We start from the raw sequence: 6,690 nt of genomic DNA, 5'->3' as shown, positions 1-6,690 counted from the left end.
GAATATACACTGCAAAGAATATATACGGCAAAAGAACCTGGCTTTCATACCATGTGACGCGTCTCTAAGTGCCAATTGTATGTATCTCAAACTTGTCATATATAGACAATAACATAAGATAAAATAGAAAATAAATCACAAATACCTAACCTATACTTAAACTTATTGTAAGATACACAACGAAGAACCTCTGATACCATGTGAAGAGTCTCTTAGTGTATATTAATTGTATGAATGTACAAACTTATCATATATAGACAATTATAAAAGACAACATAAAAAATAAATCACAAACATCTAAATTATACCCAAACTTAGTATAAAAACTGTACCCAAACTTATCTTAAAATCACATACACCTAAACTCTACCCAAACTTATCATGAAATACACAGCAAAGAACTTGGCTTTGCTACCATGTGAGGAGTCTCTTAGTGTCCATAATTGTATAATTGACAAAATAAAAAATAAATCACAAACACCTAAACTATACACAAACTCACCATAAAAATCACACCCAAACATACTATAAAACACACGACGAAGAACCTGGCACTGAGACAATGTGAATGTGAATGCGAAGAGTCTCTCAATGTTTATTAATTGTATGAATATACAGATTTGTACCTACCTTTCTAGATATTGTACCTACCTTTCCATATATATATATATATAGAGAGAGAGAGAGAGAGAGCGAGAGAGAGATAGAGGAAAGGTTTTTATACTTCCCCCACAACATAGAAGAACCATCCTCCCCTTACCATCCAGCCGTCCAATTTTGATCAAGAGACCCACTCATTGTTTGATCTTAGATCCGATATCTAAAAGTATTCTATTTTTAGTTTTTTTTTATACAAATTGTATGAATATAAAATTTGGTATGTGTCATCTTCTCATTGGGGCGCACCTATTAAAAATGTTAAAAATAATTATTGAATAAAATATAATAACCAAAATACCCTTTGAAGCTTTCAGGGGTATTTTGGTTATTTTGTTTTATTGAAAATATTTTTTTATATTTTTCACTAGTGCAAGTTTAATAGAGGATTGGATGTCCAAAATTTGGTGTCAAAATAGTTTATAGAAAAAAATTAAAAATAAAATAGTGTAGAAACGTGACAATGTGATTGGGACAATCTTAGCCCTCCATTCAGAATGGACGGTTGGATAAGGGGAAGTATATAAGTTTTATGCTGTAAGGGAAACGTAGAAAGCTTGCCTTATATATATATATATATATATGATTTCATGCAATTGTTGTATAGTAATATAATGCAACAACCTTAAAAAACGATCTTATGGTCATTTGTTTGATCCAAAATTTGAAATATACATTCATTTCATTCTAATGAACAATCACAAAAAAAGAAAAAATTGAAAACACAACCTAGAAAGTATTTTTTTAGCCTAATTAACATAGGTCGTTCATTTTGGTGAGATGCTTAGGTTTAGGCCTTAGAAGGATTTTTTCATTTCCAATTTTTTTGGATGGCTTTATTATCATTAAATGAACAATGTTAAAAAAGAAAAAATGATTTTGAGTTTCTAAAGGCTAGGATCTTAAAATTCACAAAATGAATGGTCTAGATTCGTTTTTGGATTGGAGTCATTTTGACCATATCTAGGGTTCAAATTGAACTTTTTTATTTTGGGAGGATTAATTATTGAGATGAAGACAGTGTGTGTGTAAAATTAGGGCTCATACAAATATCATAAACGTGGTTTACTAGAAGTGTCTTTTGATGGGATTAACCCACTAACTCATATGAACATATGAGCCCAACGGCCCGGATTGATTATAGGCCAATCTGACGATCACGGATATCCGATAGTACCTGAATTTTAGTTTTTTTTTTACGTATCCAAATTATTTAAAATTTTATATATGTGTTCTTCTCATCAAGGCACACCAAATAAAAATATAAAAAATATTATTTGCAAAGAATAAAATGACCAAAATACCCTTGAAATATTTCAAGGGTATTTTGGTCATTTTATTTCATGTAAAATATTTTTTTGATATTTTTCGAAGATTCATCTATTTTTTATGAACACACGTATAAAATTTCGAGTGATTTGGACCCGTAAAAAAAACTAAAATTCAAACACTACCAGACATCCGTGATCGTTAGATCAGTTCAGAATTAATATGGAACGTTGGGCTTATATGTTCATATGAGCTAGTGGGCTAATCTCATATTTTTCATATATATATATATATATATATATATGGGAAATGATCTAATGTAACGGTTGTACAGTAGTATAATGCAACCACACCTTTAGAAAACCATATTTTTGACATTTGTATGACCCCAAATTTTGCACACACATTCTCTTCATCCTCATAATCAATCCTATAGAAAAAAATTTCAATTTGCACCCTGGATATGGTCAAAATTAGTACCCATCCAACAATAAATCTCGACCATCCATTTGATGAATTTCAAGATCTAAGTCTTAACAAATTCAAAATAATATTTTGTTTTTTAGCAATATTAATCTAATGATGATAATGCTATATAAAAATTTTGGGAATAAAAAAATCCTTCTGAGGCCTATATCTAGCCATCTAAATAAAATGGTCGGCTTATATTAATTAGTCTAGTGAAAAACTTTCTAGATCATTTTTTCAAAATTTTCTCTCTTGTGATTGTTTTTCAGAATGAAAATATATACATTTAAAAATTCGTGTCACACAAATGTCTCTAACGTAGTTTTTGAATATAGTTGCATTATACAACGGTAGAACCATTGCATGAAATTATTCTCCTATAGATATATAAAAGTAATAATCCTATGAGACCCTCCACATCTATGTGTGTAGGACCCCAAAGGATCACCATTAAATTTGTCATAGATATCTAGAAAAGTTATGACATAGGTGTGGGACTTGTTTTCTTGAGATATGTGGCAAATTTAATGGTGATCCTTTGGGGTCTTATACATATGTTAAAATTTCAATTTTACCACTTATGGAGATGACAAAAATACCTTTTGTCTTATAATAATATTTACAAAATTGCCCCACAAAAGTATCTTTTTTAAAAAAATACACTTCAAAATTAATAAGTCCACCATTCACAACTCTCTCTATCTTGAACCTTTGTAATTTGAAGGATTGTCAAGTTTAAAAAATATATATATATATATATATATATATATATATATATATATATATATAGAGAGAGAGAGAGAGAGGGGGGGGGAGAGAGAGAGAGAGAGAGAGAGTTAACAACCTTTCAAAATACAAAGGTTCAAATTAAAAGGGGTTGTGATGGTTGTATTTATTAAAACAATCATTACTGTTTTATTAAAAGTTTATTTAAATAGGTAACTTTATCATCAAGGAAGACAAATTTGAAATTTTTACAAAAATACAATGACATTTTGGAAGTTAGTGTCATCAAACTTTATTTGTAGAGTGTCATTGTCCTTAAATTAAAATTTTAACTTTACCTTTTATGGAGATGACAAAAGTAATTTTTGTCTTGTAGCAATATTTACAAATTACCTCACAAAAGTAATTTTTTTAAAAAATAGACTACAAAATTAATAAATCTAACATTCACAACTCTCTCTATCTTGAACCTTTGTACCCTATATATATAGGAAAAAGATATGGTGTGCAGCCTAATGTAGATAAGCTAAATGCACCAACGGTTCAGATTGAACCTGGGCCAATCTGACGATCACAGATGTCTGATACTGTTTAACTTTTGTTTTTTAATAAATCAGAATGACTTGAAATTTGAAGCATGTGTTTTTAAAAAATAGGCGAATCTATGAAAAATATTAAAAATATAATTTACAAAATCCATTTTGACCAAAATACCTCTAAAACTTTGTGAGTGTATTTTGGTCAATTTTTTTCATGTAAAATATTTTTAAAATATTTTTCAAAGATTCTCCTGTTTTAATGAACACACGCCTCAATTTTCAGGTTATTATGATTTGTAGAAAAAGCATTAAAATTCAAATTCTACTGGACACTACTGAACATCCGTGATCGACCCATATTCAATCTGGATCATTGGCTCATTTAGCTTATCTACACTAGGCTGCACACCATATATATATATATATATATATATGAGAAAAGTTTATATAGAGCCGAGGCTCTAAACAATCAAATTTGACCTTACCTCAAAAATTTCATTAGAAGAGGCTATTTTGATAACCAAATATCTTCAAATTGATCATCTCGACATCAAGATGCATGGACATGAGAAAAAAATAGATTTCAAGTTTTGGAAATAGTGTATTTTGTAACGCATTTCTAGCTCGTCAATTTTCAAGATTTTCAAGTTCTCATAAATCTGTCGATCTACATTATTATTGAAGCTTTGAACTTTATAAATAAATATGAAAATATATTTTAAAGCTATCACAAAGATTTTCAATAGTAAAACCACATTTCTCGACACTATTTGAAGGTAAGCTCTAATTTGATTGTTTAGAGCCTAGGTTCTATACAAACTACACTATATATATATATATATATATATATATATATATATATATATATATATATATATATATATATATATATATATATATATATATATATATATATATGAGAAAAGTTTATATAGAGCCGTGGCTCTAAACAATTAAATTCAAGCCTACCTCAAAAATTTCACTAGAAGAGATTGTTTTGATGCCCAAATATCCTCAAATTCATCATCTCGACATCAAGATGCATGGATATGAGAAAAAAAATGGATTTTAAGTTTTAAAAATAGTATATTTTGTAACACACTTTTGGACCGTCAATTTTCAAGTTTTCATAGATCTATTGATCTACACTATTTTTTAAGCTTTAAATTTATAAATAAAGATAAAAATATATTTTAAGGCTATCAAAAAGATTTCCAATATTGAAACCATATTTCTCGACATTATTTGAAGGTAGGCTCTAATTTGATTGTTTAGAGTCTAGGCTCTATATAAACCGCACCTTATATATATATATATATATATATATATATATATATATATATATATATATATATATATATATATATATATATATATATATATATATATATATATACCTTCTACATTAACCACTTTTTATTTTTTTTTGGGTAAATCAGTGGGGGAGAAGCCCCCTACCCAGTTATCAATAATCCAAGATAGAAAAAATTACATCATACTATGTTACAACCCTGTATTAGGGTAATTGCGCCACATCATGAAGTAAAGGAAGATGAAGGAAATTGTGAGGTCTGGAGCACCAAATGGTGGCTTCCATAAAAATTGTAGCCTACTTGGCAAAAACATCAGCCACTATATTAGCGTCATGGTATTTATATTTATCTTGTATAACCCCAATAAGTAAGGATGAGTCACTTTCAATTTATAAAGAAAAACGTTCCATTTAAATAGCTAAATTGATGTCCTCTCCTAAACTATGAAATTCTACATAATTATTGAAAGCATTACCAAGTGGAACAGAAAATACATCTATAAAAGAGCCGTCATCCCCTCTAATAATACCCCTACAACCCGCTCTACAACCCGCTCTACCTAGATTCTTAAAAGAAGGCTCATAAGTACTTAGCTTAAACTATTGTACATGTAGGAATGACGTTGCTACTACTATGGGTAACTTGATTCTTTGCTACTATAATGTAAGTCTGAAAATTCTCAACAATAATATGATAACTCCCTACCTTAGCATCTCCAAATCCCAAATTCCGAACACCATAAGTAATCCTTCTGATCAATTTTTCAGCCACTGATATAAACTTTTTCCCATTATAGAAGGCACTCTTCTTCATAATAAAGAAGTGAGTTTCTTAGATTTTTTATTTGTTTCAGTGTGGGCCTATGTTGTTGTTGCTTTGGGTTTTGGGAACACTTTCTCTGTCTTTGGTTTTGGGTTTGCCTTAGTTTTTCCTTTAAGATTCGCTTTCCTAAGATTTTATCTCTCTTAAATTTTACTTCTCTTAACTTTTACTTTGCATTTTGCATTGTAGCACCTTTTTTTTTTTTTTGCATTTGGATACTTCAATCGTAAAAAAACTCTCTCTCTCTCTTAATTTACTGCTTCTCATTTGCGTTTCAGCATTTGTTTTTCTTGGTATTATTGGGTTTGGATCACTTTCTCTCTTTAAATTCCTTTTGGCTCACTTTCTCACGCTAAAATCCTTTGGCGCTTGGCCAGATAATTCCTGTGTCTAATCATTTGTAGAGAGAGACTTAGAAGAATCATGAAAAGAATATGAAGAGAGAAAATAAGGCAAGCCGTTAAAGTTGTTGCAGAAGAGTTATCTTCGGGCACTTCCTCCATAGCTGCTTTTGTCTCTCATCCAGTATGACCCTCTCTGTTAGTTTCTATCTCTAAAATAGGAACAAAGTTGTATAGTTAATTTTCTCTCTATAAGAACAAGTTGTGCCTACGTGAGCCGACTGTCAAGTAACACAAAACAAGGCAACCACATCTTCTCTCTACTTTCTCTCTCTAAAAAACTTTCTATCTCAAAAAAAATATTTTGAAAAAGGGACTGGTTGATAAAGAGCCTTGAGTCAAATTGAAGAAAACGACATGAAAATGAACCATTAATCCGTGAGCTTTCTGCCTTACTCTGAAAATTACTCCTGCAAAAGAAAGAAAAACTTTAATTAAATTGCTTCACGGGCTTGCTTATACGCTCTCAATTATTGCTCTCCTTTGCATACGTCT

This window comes from Amborella trichopoda, chromosome 3 (genome assembly GCF_054954075.1).
Source record: "Amborella trichopoda isolate Santa Cruz 75 chromosome 3, AtrichopodaSantaCruz75HAP2 v2.0, whole genome shotgun sequence".
Taxonomy (NCBI): domain Eukaryota; kingdom Viridiplantae; phylum Streptophyta; class Magnoliopsida; order Amborellales; family Amborellaceae; genus Amborella; species Amborella trichopoda.
The sequence above is the reverse complement of the archived record's forward strand: the minus strand, read 5'-3'. Positions refer to the sequence as shown.